The sequence below is a fragment of the Pteronotus mesoamericanus genome, unplaced genomic scaffold, assembly GCF_021234165.1.
Source record: "Pteronotus mesoamericanus isolate MK-2021 breed Mesoamerican mustached bat unplaced genomic scaffold, CSHL_Meso_final contig_101, whole genome shotgun sequence".
NCBI lineage: Eukaryota > Metazoa > Chordata > Mammalia > Chiroptera > Mormoopidae > Pteronotus > Pteronotus mesoamericanus.
In genome coordinates this window covers 3,646,837-3,664,108 of record NW_026555001.1, presented here as the reverse complement: position 1 = coordinate 3,664,108, position 17,272 = coordinate 3,646,837, and the positions used below count along the sequence as shown (strand labels likewise).

General features: G+C 38.8%; 1 protein-coding gene and 1 non-coding gene across 2 annotated transcripts in view; one reads left to right on the top strand and one right to left on the bottom strand.

The window, feature by feature from the left end:
- Positions 1-17,272, bottom strand: part of THADA (THADA armadillo repeat containing) — a 300,884-nt gene that overhangs the window by 90,490 nt on the left and 193,122 nt on the right. The gene's annotated exons all lie outside the window — the stretch shown is intronic.
- LOC129068116 (U6 spliceosomal RNA) lies at positions 11,865-11,970 on the top strand. Its single transcript, XR_008528898.1, has one exon. It is a non-coding gene; the product is annotated as a U6 spliceosomal RNA (small nuclear RNA).

Sequence of the window (17,272 nt, the reverse complement as noted above, 5' to 3'; positions counted from 1 at the left end):
AAATGCATTCCCTCCTTTCTATTAACACTCTCACTGTTCTAGTTCAGGAACCGAAGGACCTTACACCTAGATGATAAAAACAACTTACTGGCAACTGAGTGGTCTTTGCCTCCAAAACTTACTTTACACATGGCTGCAGAGAACTCTTCTTAAAGCCAAGCCCTGATCACATTACTCCCAAATTAAAAATCCTCAATGATTTCCAACCTCCCATAGAGTTTACTGGGCAGTGAAGGCTCAACCCACCTTTCCGCTTTTACCCGCTACATCTTCCACTTGATGTACCTACTCTGTGACCACATGGGGCAGACGCATTCCCATTCCTGACAACTTACAAATGCTTTTCTGTCCAGGATGTTCCTTCCATTTCTCCCCCATCCTCTCGAACTCTGCCTACTGTCGTTCCATTCCTACTGTAAGGCCCATCCCCTCCATGAAATCTTCCTCAGCTTTCTTTATCTGTCCCCCCACGCCACCCTAAGATTTATTTACTTTTTTCCTACTCGTTTCAGCTCATTTCATTTGACACACACACACACACACACGCACGCACACACATACACATATATTTTTAACTTTTTAATCCTGTCATCATAGTTATCACTGTACATTTCCCCTTTCCTGGAGCATAGCTCTTTGATGAAAGGGACTGTCCTGTTCTTCGTGGCCCCTGGGCCCAAGGATATGTAGCTTTGTCTGCCAGACAGAGGGGTCTACTAAAGAGGGTATTTATTGATTTGTAATTCTACTATGCTCCCCTTGCCAGGGGTGGCAGAAGTAGGACCTATATTCGCAGCAGCAGCTGAGGTACCAAACCTCTCTAAACATTTGCCACACAAAGGGGTTAGGGGAAATACATTGTATTAAAAAGAAGAGTGAGTATACATTTTTGTCTTGGATCATCTCTGGTCTGGTGCTCTAAATTTTACACTGCAATTAGGAGTCCCAGCACCCAGGAGAAGCATTAAGGACCGACCCCAAGATGCTGGGTAAGGGCAGATTTAGAGTGATGTCAAAGGTAGTCAATATTATCTCAACATACGAACACCTGCATTTAAAGAATTAACAATTTACAAAATACTGATATAATATCTGTTCTAACTAAAGAGTTCCTAACTTCAGAACATAGGTACACAAGGTGTGTCCAGAAAGTATCCAGCCATGTACTATGGAAAATAGAAACATTTATTGAAGAAGATACAAGATACAAGAAACATCATACATAGGACAATGACGCTCCAGTCCCCTTTAAAGTAGGCACCTTGGGACCTCACACTGTTCTCCCAACCTCTCTTTCACTGTTCAAAACACTCTGAAAAATCCTCTGTCATAATCACCATCAGCTGCCCCACCATATTTTCCAGAATCTCACTGATGGTCTGAAATCTCTTCCCTTTCAAAGCTGATTGCAGTTTGAGGGAAAGCCAGAAGTTGCAGGATACCAAATCTGGGCTATAGGAGAGCTCAGTCACTTGGATGATGTGATGTTTCATCAAAAAACTCTGCGTGAGACGTGATGCATGAGCGTGCATGTTGCTGTGATGAAGCTGTCAACTGCCAGTTGCCCATACATAGCTGCAGCCTTATGAATCATCTGACTCATTTCCATGGAGGAGTGTTCAAGCTTACTGCAAAATTTGATGCAGATTCGTTGTTCCACTCACTCAGTCATTTTGTATGAGATGGTCACACAGTGCACATGTTCACTCAACGGTGTCTATCACCCCACTGCCTACTACAGTGAAGTCATCACTGTTCACCCATGTGCATTCCAGTCCACTCTCCTTGGCTGCCAGGTTACCTCGATGTCACATAAACTGTTCTCATTATATTAACAAGGGCTGGACTTTTCCCAGATAAGCCTCTTATTTCTGAAAAGCTATGTATAAAATTTTTGAAATTACCAACTATTTATTTGTAAAATAAATCCCAGTTTAAATTCTTTAGGAGAAGCTTATTATACTTGATAATTTAGCTTTTCTCTCTATATGGAGCTTTACCCATTGAGTTTCCTTAAAGGCAATAGTGAGATCAGTAAGAAATTCTTTGATGCAGCAAAACTTATTAATGAAAAATAGTACAGATAATTTGTTTAGTCAAGACAGTTAACTGTAAAGCAATACAAAAGGAAGGAGGTTAGTGGTGGTATGAATGAAACAAAATTAGTCATGAATCAATAATCGTTGAAGCTAAGTATTATTCATATTATTCTGTCTACTTTTGTATATTTAAATTTTTCTATAACAAGTTTTAAAAAGAGATTTAGAGAAGAAGAGAAAGAGGAAAGAAAGCAGATATAGCACTTAGAGATGAAATCAATATTAAAAAGTTTATGCCCTAGTGCATATGTGTACATAAATAATTAAAATTCAAGGCAGAAAGTAGTTAAGTTCTATAAAGAGAGGTAAAGAATAGAGGGGACAGAAATAAACTTGTCGGAAATACAGTAGATGATAAAAGTGATATTTAAACAGTAATGAAAATGCTGACTTGTTCAATAAATGGTATTAAGACAACCAACTAGTTTTTTGGGAAATAATATGGCTGGATCCCTACCCTAAGTCACTGAAATAAATTCCAGATGGAGAAAATAATCCGGTATAAAAAAATAAACTATAAAAATGCTAGAAGAAAATAGGAAAATGTTTTATAATCTTCAGGTTAAAATGGGCTTTCTATAAGTCTGTCAACATAAAAACGGAAAACTTTTGTATCATAAAAACTATTAGGAATATACAGAAGTAAAGGCAAAACGGGGTAAAATATTTGCCAATCTCCCTAAGGAACAAAGCTCTTGCAAATTAATAACAAAAATGAAAGTAATTGAATGGTATATGGCAGGGAGTTACAAACCTTCTCCATTCATAGCACCTCAATAATCTTTTCACGGTGCCTCTAGGCCAAAAGAAATACCTAATAGTTCCATTTATTAAGTAGTTAGGTCCAAACAACCTAATAAGTATTTATGCCCTAACAGTTTAGAAACTGTTTGAAAAAATAATACACATAAGTTGAAAGAAAAAATATTTTGATTTCATTCTTTATTAACCACAAATACGTACTAATGGGACGTGTGTGCCTATTGGGTACTTCATAACTTTCCAAGCCTTGCAATTGTCGGACTCCACCACCCTCATTCCTGCTCCATATTGATTTTCTCATGGTACTTGCTTTTTATTGCAGCAACTATCAAATACTCAACTTTGCAAAGATATATAGCGTCTTTGAAAGGAATGCAGTGTAAGCTAATGTTGATAAATGTAAATAACTTCAAGCTAGTAGTTCTCATAATATCTCACAGGCGGTAAACATCATTGTGTTTCTCGCCCATATTTAAAATTTCCCACAGAGCTCTGGCACACACTTTGGGAACTGTAAATATTTAGCAAAGAATATAAACAAACAATGCACAGATGAAATACAAATAGTCAATAAACATAGGAAGACATGTTTAATTCCATTAATGTTTAAAAAAGTAATTAAAACAATGATTTTTTTAAAAATACTTTTTCTTAAAAGTTAGTAGGTAAGAAAACAACACTCCCATTCATCATTGGTGGGAACATAAACTGTCACGACCGTTTTTTGGGGGTAACCAGCAGGGCCATCTTGTTGCACATGTACATTTTTTTTTTTTTCTATACAGGTCTCTCCTGGAGCTGGACAAAGCAGCACCTTGGATATCTGGTACTTGCTATCAACAGGGAAAACGTGCACTTTCTTCAGTCCTGCAATACCCACATCTAGGGCTTTATCTCCCAGAAACAGAGGTATGGGCCAAGATAATCGATGCCCAAGGATGATCTTCAGTAGCTCTGATTTTAACAGGAAAATTTAGAAACAACCAATACAGGTCCTATGGAAAAAATCAGGGATATTCCTACAAGTATCCCATCACATAAAGCCAAGCTGCACAGCTATTAAAAAGAATACTGTAGATTTATATAAGACATACTAAGTGAAAAGCAAGCTACAAAAATAATGTGATCCATTTTTATCGATACCAAATTATTAACAGTGAAGGTGGGATTATTTTTTTTATTATTTGATGACTTTTTTGAATGAGCTCCCATTGGCCAAGCTTGGGACAATTTTATTTTTAAATTTATTTTTATTTTTTGATTATTATTTATTTTTTATTTTAATTTATTTTAAGAGTAAACTTTTGTTACAGTTCTCTATAATTTAGAAAGGTTTATAGTAAAAATATATTACTTTTTTTGGGGGGAAAATAACTATATCCTCATAACAAGTTGTAAAAATAGTGGAATTGTACTTTTCACTCACCTTCCTCCACTTGTGACTTCTTATATAACTGCAGTACCATATCAAAACCAGAAAATTGACATAGGTGCATTATTGTTAACTAGGCTACATAACCTATTCAGTTTGGCCATTTTTACATGTATTTACGTGTGTGTGTGTGTGTGTGTGTGTGTGTGTGTGCGTATGCATGAGCAATTAAATTTTTTTTAATTGATTTTAGAAAGAGGAAGGAAGGGAAAGAGAGAGACAGAAAGAGAAACCCATCAATTTGTTGTTTCAGTTATTGGCGCAGACATTGGCTGCTTCCTGTACGTGTCCTGACCGGAGCTCAAATCCGCAACCTTGGCATATTGGGATGATGCTCTCACCAATCCGGCCGGGGCACAAGTAAGCACTTTGACCCCACGTATAGATTTGTGTCACCACCACCACCATCAAGAATACAAACTACCCTATTACCACAAAGAAGGAATGCATTATTTTTGGAATCAGAAACAATAAAAGCTAAGTAATACTTTTATCATGTATTTTCTAACTCCATACTCAGTATTAAAATTCACATACCAATTACTGGTACCGGTGGCTGAGTGCTGTTCTTCACTAGGAGACAGAAATCAAAGCAAAGGAACTTTTCAATGCATCAAAGAGAATGTTAGGACTCTCGAAGGCTTCTCCTGGTCTCTTCCTTTGACTTTCCAGGTCTGTGCGCAATGCGGTTGGGAGAGCAGGTTGGAGGGGAGGCCTGCTGAGGCGCGAAGGTGGGCTACAGGGGAGGCGGTCATCGCGTTTGTGAGAGCTGAGGCAATACCGCCAGCTTGTCTCTTCAGCAAGCGGAGCCGAAGGAAATGCAGGTTAACAAATTAATTTGCATTTTTCAGATTTTAGTGCTGCTGTACAATCTGCCTTATGAAAGAGCATGACCTACAGAAAACTGGCTTTCAGCATCCGGCCTGCAGGCTGGTAAGGTACTTACTCCGAGCTGCCCAGGGAGGGAGTTTGGGGAAAAAGGCCCTGAAAACCTGGGCCTGGGCTGGAGCCAGCTTCGGGAGTCTGCTGGCTGACAGCGTATTGTAATAATAGAGCCCTCTTTCTGAAAAGTGGATGTGGAAATTTATTTTTTGCCTCTTCGGGCTGCAGCTTATTTCAAAGGTCATCAAAGTAAACAAAGGAAAAGACTGTGAATCTTTATAAGTCAAAAAGTGACAACTATTTATAAAACAGCAGTTTATATTTTCACATGGAGGAAGGAAAAAAAATGATTCCTCTAAGCCCCTAGGAATGGAGATTTAGGTGGTTCCCCCTCCGTACCTCCCCAGTTTGTTTGTTCATTTGCCATTCAACACCTCCAGCAGTGAGGTCTGGGAACATCTGCTGCATCCATTTTGTGTAGAATTATAAAAGTCTACTGATGGCTGGGATTCATGGAATAAATCAGGCAGTGTCTTAAGAAGCGAAAGCCTCTGTAGCCCTTATTGATAACCGCCTTCCATAATCCTGCTGAGTACATGGGATGTCCAAGTCATACGGGCAGCCTGCATACAGCGAGGTCTCTCCACTCCTTGAGCCCAGTTTCCTACTAGAGGGTGATTTCATGCAATCTTTCGGAAACGAAAGGTCAGTGGAGCCAATCCTATGACCCTTTCCTCTGATCCCTGAGAGGGACCCAAAACCTCCTTTCACTTAAGAACTTCTTGGTTGAGCTGAGAATAAACTCTGGACAATCATCACGGATAAGCTTCTGACTGGATTTTATATCTATTATTAGACATATTTCAAAATAATGAAACTACATGGCATTAAAATAATAATCTAAAAGGTACTTTTTACATGGGATGCCGTGTTAATTAATTATGTGCTTCCAAGTCTATTATAACGACTGCATATTATTTCTACTTACCCAGTAAGGCCCAGCCCATCCGCTCCCTCTGTGAAGTTCTCCCTGACAATCCTGGGTTGTGGCAATCTCTCCATCCTCTCATCCCATAGTATTTATTATCTGAACCACTCATTTGGCACCTAAAATATGTTGCCTTGATTGCTATTTATCTTTTTATGTAAACCATGTTGTTTTATCTCCTACAGAGCCTTACTGGAATGCAAACGTTTGTTGATTTGATTTTAAATTTAAGTCAATTACCATGTGGGCTGAGATAAACAGTACTTTCAAGGCAATAGTTAACTCAATAGTGAAAGTAAACACCAAGACTGCCTGCAAATGGGTTGGCTTACAAAGACAGCCAATGAATGCAAGTCCTTGAGACTGGAATAGGCTTGTGGTGTGGGCCATCAGCTTGCTTTTCCTAGCCTACTGACATGCTGTCTTATCTACATGAATTCATCATCCTCCACGCTCATCCTGAAGAAACTCATAATCTTCCCTCTAAACCTTACTTCAGCTCAAACACTGGCGCCTCTGTGAAATCACTTCTCCCAGGAACTGTGAAGTTTATTGGTTGAATAAATTGCTGAACGAAACAATGAGCCTGAGTAACTATCTATAATCCTTTGGCCGCCTCCTTTCCATATATATATTTAGAGAGAGAGGAAAGGAGGGAGGAAGAGAGGGAGGGAAACACCAATGCGTGAAAGAGTCATCGATGGGTTGCCTCTTGCCTGTCCCCAACCAGGAACCTGGCCCGCAATCCAGGCATGTACCCTGACCAGGAATCAAACCTGTGACGCTTTGGTTTGCAGAATGATGCCCAACCCACAGAGCCACACCAGTCAGGGCCCCCTTCATTATATTGCTGGAAGGCTATGAGGATCAGGTTTAGGAAAGTTCTAAGAGAAGTTGCTATGGATTTTCCCCCCACAAACAACTCCCCCCAGCTAATATTAGGGCTGCCTGCACTGAGACAGCAGGACATTCCTCTTGGTACCACTTGATTCATACTGAGAAATATTAGTCTTTGGACCAGTGGTTCTAAAACTGGGGTGATTTTACACCCTGAAGACATTTAGCACTGTCAAGAAATATTTTTGGTTGAAAGAGGGCGCTACAGGCATCTAGCGGCTCCTGGACAGAGATGCTGCTAAACGTCCTATACAGGGCAACCCCTCTCAACGAAGGATTACCCAGCTCAAAGTGTCAATAGTGCTGAGGTGCAGAGCCCCTGGCTTACGGAGGACTCAGGCTTTGCTGTCAGGACCATGCCGGTGACCTTGGGAACATAGTGTAACCTCTCTGAACCTTAATTTCCTCACCTATAAAATGGAGCTAATAACATCATCTCATGAGGTACAGTTAAGTTTAAAAGATAATTAGTGTGAAAAGTACTATCCAATTACTCTTTTGAAATTAGTCGTCCTTATTAATGGATCACCACCCTCCGCCTGGGTGATTTAATTTTTCAGCGTACTTCAGGCATCTCTCTGTGTTGGTGTACAAAGGAGACTCAACTCACCCCTCTCCATTCATCTGGGGTATCTATGTTCTTCTGGTTCTGAGTTATTAAGTAGCTTTTTAACTCCTCCGTGGTATCTGCTTATGTCCTTTCTTTAGCAGTTGTTTTTCCCTGGCCAGCGGACTCCTCTGTGTGTTGTGGTAATGGTCCTTAGCAGTACTTTTTTAGTGGTCTCTGATGATTTTTCCAGAAACTGTGCCTTCTGACTAATAATCTTAATGCACCTCATAACAACAATCAAGTGTGTGGCAAGGGTAAGTTAAGGATTATGCCTGGTGCTTGGAGAAATATAAGTATAGTATTTGTTATCAAGTTTGTCCTTTTTATCACAAGCTAAATTTTCACCACTTGTGATTTACATCTAGGGTAAGTTGTGCCATTCAGTGTTTCAGAAGAATAATTTGGTAACCCTTGAAGAAATTAGCTCTGTTAACTATGACCCTCAAGAGGTTTACCCTTGATTCTTTTTCTAACAGAGCACGCTCCATAAATTCACATATCCAGAGGTCGAATTTCCAGCTCCTTTGCCCTGCCTCATATAGGTAAACACTTCAAAATAAGCTAAGTAACTGCATCCTTATTTTCCTGAAAGTTCCCTGAATAGTCCAAATCAGGTAACACTTTAACAATACTTTAGCTTTCACCCACATCATTTCCTGGGTGAATCTGGCCAGCTGGCTTGCATTTTATTCAAAGGAAGCAAAGCATCTTTCTCATGTATATTAGTTTCATAAAACAGCTATTTGGCTATTTCATATAGCAAAGCCTATGGACATATCGCAGTATTCTCTGAAAAGTGCATGGATAGGTAAGTATGTATTTAAAATTTTACAGATTCTTGATTTTTTTTTTTTAAAGGCAATATAGGAGGTAGGGAGAACATCTGGTCAAGATGGAGGCGTAGGTAAACACAGCTTGCCTCCTTGCACAACCACATCAAAATTACAATTAAACTATAGAACAACCATCAGTCAGAACCAACAGAAATTGAGTTAAATGGAAGTCCAACAACTGTGGAATTAAAGAAACCACATCCATTCAGACTGGTAGCAGGGACAGAGATGCGTAACAGGCTGGTCTCATATTCACATGTGGTGGATAAAAGTTTAGGAGGGATATTTTGGGACCTAGGAGTCCCAGCCCCATACCAGAGCACCCTATCAGTGCCAGGAAGATAAGTCCCCATAACTTTTGGGTACAAAAACCAGAGGGGACTGAGTCGGTAGAAAAACTGTGGGAGTCCCAAGCAGTTCCTTTTGAGTTCCCACACATGGACTCACTCCCTCTGAGCTCCAGCACCAGGGTAGCAGCTTAAAAGGCACGAGTCGCATACAGGGAGGAACTGAGGTGTCTGGTGTCAAGGTGAGAGCCAGGGGACAGTTTTTTCCCCAGATAGAAAGGAGGGCAGAGGCCATTGCTCCTTTTCTGAACCCTCTCCCCGCGAAGCCACAGAATCCAGAAAAATGAGGCTAGTGCCAGGAGTCTCTGGGACAACTTCAAGCCTTCCAACATTCGCATCATAGGGATACATAAGGAGATGAGAAAAGGCAAGAAATTGGAAATCTATTTGACAAAATAATGAAAGAAAATTTTCCTAATTTGATAAAGGGAATAGACATGCAAGTTCCAAGAAGCACAGAGAGTCCCAAACATGATGGATGCAAAGAGGCCCATTCCAAGACACGTTGTAATTAAAATGCTTTAAAGTTTAAAGATAAAGAGAGAATCTTAAAAGCAGTAAGAGAAAAGATTTACTTACTTACAGAGAAGTTCCCATAAGACTGTTAGCTGATTTCTCAAAAGAAACTTTGCAGGCCAGAAGGGATTAGCAAGAGATATACAAAGTCATGAAAAGCAGGGACCTACAGCCAAGATTGTTCTACCCAGCAAAGTTATCATTTAGAATTGAAGAGCAGATAAAGAGCTTCCTAGACAAGGTAAAACTAAAGGAGTTCATCATCTCCAAACCTTATTATATGAAATGTTAAAGGGACTTATTTAAGAAAAAGGAGAAGATCAAAACTATGAACAATAAAATGATGATAAATACGTATCTATCAACAATTGAATCTAAAAAACAAACTAAGCAAACAAGAAGAACAGAGACAGAATCACGACACAGAGAGTTTTGATGGTTGCCAGATTGCGGGGCAGGGCGGGGGGTGGTGAGGTGGGGAAATGGTGAAGAGTTGAGGGGATTAAGAAGTACAAACAAGTAGTTACAGAATAGCCATGGGGATGTAAAGTACAGTACAGGAAATGGAGAAGCCAAAGAACATATATGCAAGACTATGGGCAGGAATGATGGTGTGGGGACTGCCTGAGGGAGTGGGGGTGTTCGGTGGAGTGTGGTAATGGGGCAAGTATAATAGCATAATCAACAAAATAGAATTTATTTATTTTTAAAATTATTTTTAGACAGAGGGCAAGAGAGGGAGAGAAACATCAATGTGTGGTTGCTTCGTGAGCGCGCACCCACTGGGGACCTGGCTCAGAACCCAGGCATGTGCCCTGACCAGGAATTGAAACAGTGACCCTTTGGTTTGCAGGCTGGTGCTCAATGCATTGAGCCACACCAGCCAGGGCAACAAAATATAATTTAAAAAGGCAAAATATTAGTTAGTCCCAATCTTCTTGAAATTAATGGTGAGCCCTTAGTACAATGAATTATGTCTCCATAACAGGGAGAATCTTAGCTATCAAGAAAACAGAATGTACTCAGAAACCTCTGAAGGGCAGAGAAGAGGGAGGTTTCTCACCTTTTCCAGACGAATGCCTTTAACTTTGGAGATTAGTGATCATTTTATCACTGGACTAACAAAGGCAAAGGCTGAACTAGTCCCAGCATTGTAAGGAAGTGAGCAGGATACTCACCAGCAGGGGAATCTTGGTTCATAAGTTAGCAGACTAGGAGTATTTACTCTTACGGAACTACATGGTCCCCACAGGTAGGAGAGCAGTCTTTAATCAAAGGATTCATTGTCCTACCATTATTTAAATGTTTTTTAATGTAATATGACAGACTTCAAGACCCAGCAGAGCTATTAAAACAGACTTCTGTTACTCAAATGTATTCATTTAAAGCTCGGTTTTTCAATCTCAGCACTTTTGACATTTGGGGCCACTGTTGTGGGTCTTGTCCTGTGCATTACTGGATTTTTTTCAGCAGTCCTGGCCTCTACTCACTAGATGCTGTGGGCACACCACCAGTTATGACAACCAGTAATATCTTCAGACATTGACAAGTGTCCCCTGGGGGGAAAAGGCCCTGGACTGAGATCCACCGCCCTAGGCATTCTAATCTATATACACTAATACTGTGTATTATATCTATTTTGGGGAGGTGAAACTTAGTATAGTCTATGTCCTTAAGGAGCTCCTGATTCCTTCATTCACTCAGGAAATATAGCATCTGTTGAACACCTGACAATGTCCCTTCCAGGCAGAGTGAGTGTCACCTACTAAGGCCCTGGGGCAAAACAAAGCCTGGGTGTTAGAGGAAGGTTCATGGGGGCCAGGTGGAATAAAAGGAGGAAAGCGGCATGAAGTGAGGGTAGAGACACAGGCTGGTCAATTCATTCTGGGGCTTATGAACTATTGTAAGAAGTTGGGATTTATTTTAAGTGTGACAGAAAAAGACTAAAGAACTCTATCTAGGAAATTAAGTTAATCTCATCTGTGTTTTAAAAAGGTCCTTCTGCCCTATATAGAGGATAGAATGAAAGGGTCAAGAGTATAAATAGGGAGGCAAATGTAGTTAGTTGTCCAAGAAAAAATGAGGGTGGCTTGGACAAGGTAGAGACTGAGAGCAGACAAGTCTATGATACTGGTGTGTTAGACACCAAGCCAAAGAAAAGAGGGGAATCAAAGTTTAATATGCAGGTTTCATCCTGAGAAACTTGGTGAATGGCAGTGCCATTTACTGAGCATGGGAAAATCAGTGGAAGGCCAGGTTTGTGGCTAGGCCAGGGTGTGGTATTTGCTCTCCTGGTCCAATGGGGGTACAAGGGAAGGTAATCTCTATTTTCTAGGAGTTAAATTACAGAGAAAAGGCAATACTTAAAGGCAATTTGTAAATAGTTTTTCTCTCTCTTTTATTTCTTTAATTGGCACAGAGTTAGCAAGTTAAACATGTTCTTCGCAATTCTACTAAATAAAAGATATGATAAATTTCATTTAAAAAGGTGAAATACTGTACTTGGTTGGATAGCGCACATACTGAAATTGGAAAGATAGAAAGAAGATAAGCATGGCCCCCATGCAAGGATGGCCTACAGACTCTGTAGTGTTCCATATTTTTTATGCTCCAGGAGTAAATTCAGCATAAAATAAATGCTATTATATAAAAGTAAACAAGCGAAATACCAACAAACAAAAATTACTGTCTAGTAAACTGTATACAAATGAATAGGGATTCAGTTAATAAAAGATCTATGAAAGGTGGGGTAAAGGAAAGTCTCACTTTCTGAAGAATGTGAAGTTTTACTTAGGAAAAAGTCACAGATAAAGAGACCAGGGTGGCTTTGTAATTGCTTACATGCAATTGGTAGTTAATCCTTCATGACCACCTGGGTCTTCTTATTTCTCATATCTCCAAACAATTTCAGTGAAAAACGGAGGATATTCAGTTGTTTCAATAAGATTAGACTCCAAAGGTGGGTGAAGAGGGGAAGTATCCACAGCATAGTGGAAGGCTACAATGAGAAATCATTACGTTTGTGCAAAATGTCTCAGTACTGGAGGAAAATGAGGCCAAGAAACAAACCATCAAGGTTCCCAAAGAAGTTACTAACTAAAAGAAGAAATTAAGAGTCCTTATGTTTCTATGAAAAAAATACTGTAGTTCCTCAAAAAAGTTAAAAATAGAATTACCATATAATCCCATAATTCCACTTCTGGGTATATACTCAAAAGAATTGAAAGGAGGGTCTCAAAAAAAGTACATCCAGTTCATAGCAACATTATTCACAACAGCCAAAAGATGGAAGCAGCTCAAGTGTCCACTGACAGATAAATGGATAAACAAATGTGGTACGTATATATAAAATGGAATAGCATTCAGCTATAAAAAGGAAAGATACTTTGACACAGGCTACAACATGGATGACTCTTAAGGACATTATACAAAGAGAAATAAGCCAGTCACCAAAAAAAAAAAAAATCAAATATTCTATGCTTTCGCTTATATGAGGTATCAGGGATAGTCAAACTCATTGAAACAGCAAGTAGAATGGTGGTTGCCAGGAGGTGGGGGAAAGGAGAAACAGGGAGTCACTGCTTAATGGGTATATAAGTCAATTTTGTGAGGTAAAATTAAGTTCTGGAGATTGGTTGCACAATGATGTGAATATACAGGAGTGGGCAAAAGTAGGTTTACAACTGTGAGTAAGTAATACACAGAGTGTATTCTTGTATTATTTATAAATTATTGCATTATTTATTTGTATTACAACTATAAACCTACTTTTGCCTACCCCTGTATTTAATGCTACTGAACTGAACACTTAGAAATGGTCAAAGTTGTAAATTTTATGTGCTATTTATCACAAAATTTTAAAAAATTTTAAAAAGATGTCCTACATTCAAGTCACCAATATTCAATGTTCTAATATTGTATTCAGTACCATTTCTGGACATGTTCTAAATTCTCTGATTATAGAGGTCCTCCATCTATTAAAAAGCCTTGTGATATAAATGTCTAATCACAGGGGTGCACACCTGAAACTAATATAATACTGCATATCAGCTGTACTTTAAAAATTCAGAAAAAAAAAGCTTTGTGGGTAAACTACACATTTACTTTAGAGTACCAATTTTTTTGTGAGACTGTGTTAATTAGGTGCCCTTAGCATCCCATTTTGACTTATTTTAATCTTTAAAAAAGAGAGCATCAGGTGCTAACTAAAAATAACCAAGCCCTTCATTAGGGGCAAGCTCTATAAAAGGTTGCATGACTTGTAGCAGTAGGCAGAGTATTCAAGGGACACTGAGATACTGAAAGGTCTGAGCAGATTTTAATAACCTGTTTCATTGCTTTTCTAGTGTCCACTGTTTTCCCAGTCTCTCTATTGCTATGGGGGGAAAGGGGACACAACCACCACAGACTAAATTCTTAGGCCAAGTTTAATTTTTTAAAACTTCCTCCATTGCAGACTATTTTAGAAAGTATTATGCTTACCAGCGAAGATGCAGTTGAGCCTATTATTATGACCTGTATGCGTCTATGAGTCATCTTAAGGAGGTACGAAAGTTTGTTTTATATCATATGTTTGTGCTGAACCTTAAACTCTACCTCCCAAGCAATGTCTACTTTCTCTGCTTACAGCCAAAAACCCTTTCAACATTTTAGCCCCTTTCATTATCTCCACTCCACACTTAAAAAAAAAACAAAACTGTTGATAACTTTATCTTCCATTTAGTTATGCTGAAATCTGTTCAAAATTTCAGAAATTTATCAATTCAACTTAACATCAAGATAGTCCTTTTCTGCTCTTCTCCATCCTCCCAATACTTACTCAACCTTATACCATAGGTCAGAAAACCTACTGACCTATCAAATACACGTACTTTTGTCTCTAGTTCACCTCTAGGACACCTCTCCCAGTACCTCTAGGTATCCAGCTGTGAAGGTGCAATAATGTAACCAACTTTCCCTCTATTGCTCTGGCTGAGCATGTCATAAAGACTGCTGACCTCCTTGATTCTTACAAGATGTGTCATGCACAGTTACTATTGCTATCTCATCCTGGTTTCCCACGACTCTTACTTCATGCCCCTTGATCTTGACCACAAAACACTAAACAGCTCAGTCTCCTGTTTCCTTCACTCCTGCCTTTGGTCAGTCTTGCCAGCTGCCCTTTAAACTTGGAAGAGTCTCCTTTTGCATCTGCCAAAATGCTATTTCAAATGCTTCCTCCTTACTCGTGTTTGCCTGCCTGCTCTCCATATGAATGACCACGAGAACCCTTCCTAGAGCAGAAGAAAACAAGTGATGAAATGAAATCCAGAACACTTGTTGTCAATTAAATATGTGTTCTTAGAAACATCAAGATTTTCTTATTGCCTTTCCTGGTTCTTTCAATTCAATGGCAAATTACCTACAGACATATAACATCCATGGGGGGGGTGTGTGTGTAAATCTTTGTTATCTCCTGGATTTGATGCAAGAATCACTTATACCTTGTAGTAACTCAATTTTATACATTGAATCCCTTTCTTCAGAATCATCAAAAAGGCAGATTCTGAGGTCCTACGTCAGATCCACACAGTCAAATCTTCAGGACAAGAGCTTGGGGAATCTCTTGTGTCAGATAAGTTTGGGAAACATTTGACAGCTTATCAAATCATCCTGTTTTCATCAGTGTCTTAACAAGCAGAGGTCTGAAGGTGTATAGCCACATGGCCTGAGTTAGTTAGGATGTAGTCACGAAGATTTTACCTACTCCAGCCATGCTGATAATTTTACTTAAAATTAATACTATGGGATTTTGTATTCTAATTTTTGTCTTAGATTTGTTGGTTATTTTTCCCAAGTCATACTACAAGATTCTGGTGATGAATATATACTGCTTTATATCCACCCAGTGCTTAATTAGCACAGTACTGAGCACTTAATTGAAACTTAACTAAAACCTTATTGATTGGTGGATACAGGCACTGCCCAACTGAAAAAAAAAAAAAAGCATTAAAAACTCCAGGTTCTGAGGCCTACCTGAGTAGCACAACATCCTTCTTTCACCAGCAGGTTAGTGAGAATGAAAATGCAACTGCCCTGAAAGAGCAAGGCAATTATTCAATGATTTGGCCAGATTTCTAGAAACTATTGTTCTGCCTTGTCTGGCTGCCTAGATTTCTCATAATAGAGTCAACTTCCTTTCATCCCCCAAGGATTACTGCTTTGACCCTATGTTCTCTCCACCATCATGCTGGGGAGATCTCAGAGTTAATGATTTGCATCTGATAGTGTATCATAAAAAATCAAGCAGCAAGCCTGCTTTGAGGCAAGGACACACAGGAACGCCTCTCAGAGAGAAAGGGACGTTTCACGTTGAGCACTGCCAATGTTCAAGGATGCTTACTTTAAAACATACTTATTCAAAACTTGAAGACCACTCTAGATTAAAATATGTATTATATCAAAAGAAAGAAATGTGGGACCCTTTCTAAAAAGTGAAAGATGACCAGTTTTATAATATCCAGGAAAATAAAGCTGAGCAAACAGTAGAGCGCCAACTTATCCAAGAAGTTAACACTGAAACAGGTTTCAGTTTAGGGGGAGGTGTGCCGCCACTATGCTCAATATTGCACTTTATAGGATGGACCCATTCTCCATTAAATAAAAAGCTTTCAAGCAAACAATGAATGCTCCGTCTGATGAGATTCATCCCTGAAACTGAGCAGATTTCTAAATCAATGCATAGGCCAGACTATTTATAAACTACTTCCCATCAACCTCAGCACAATGTCAACTAACAATAACAAGTTAATGTTTTCCAGTAATCTTCACTGTGCTATTTAATTGCCAGCACTCAGGCCAAGGTAAACTCAGCAGTAACAAAAGAGCTAACATCACAATCAGAGAACAAGATTAATGAATTTACATTTCTGCTTTGAAGTGAATGCTGAAAATCATGCCCATAACATACCCTTTTTCAGCCATTGGACTTTAATTGCACCAAATAGTGATTTGAAGGTAAAGTGATTTATACAGTGATTTGAAGGTAAAGTTTTAAAATATTCCTGTTTTTAATTAACCACAAGCTTCAATCCTTGGGGAATTATTTTTTAGATCTAGAACATCCTCTTCATAGTATTATAAGTGTACAACTCTTCATGTTGTCAAACACAATTTCTAAATCCTGACCACCATTCTTAAAGTTTTTAAAAAAATTTAAATACCACCTAACATGCCAAAACTGGAGGGCACAGCTTGATGAATTTTTATATATGCTGAATTATATAGTTTTTACTTTTAATACTATAACTCAGCAAATGATTCCATTACATAAAATTATTAAAAATCATGTTTGTTCTAACAAGTACGCTATAGCATTGCTTTGCATTGGTGATTCAAAGGAGGCATTCTCATCTCTCACACTGACTTAAATGGTAACAGTAGATATTGAGTATTCATAGTATAAGAAACAGAAGCACTCACTTTTTGTGGGGAGAGGGATGAAAATTCAAAATATATAGTAAGAAAATACTCTTATAAAAATGACGACAAAAGAAGAAAAACCAAAATGTCTATCTTTTGCTACAAAAGGTAGCAACTCTGATTTTCAAACTCTTTGATTTGTTTGTAAACTCACCCCTGAACACGTCAACTCCTCAGTAAACCAAATGAATTAAACCTTCATAGTTTTTCCAACAGACATCGTTTTACTGTCTATGGATCAAATCATTTTGGTCTGAGTTCCAAACCTCCATATACAATTTGTTTACTTAATTGCTAAGAAAGTCCACTAGCATTTCCCTTTTCTGGTACACTGAGAAATCACTTGTCATTTCAGCAGCTATGTATATGTGTTAACTTTTCCCATTGTTTAAGTATCTACTCCTAAGGCCGGTGATGGATTACAAAACGCAGGCCCAGGATATAC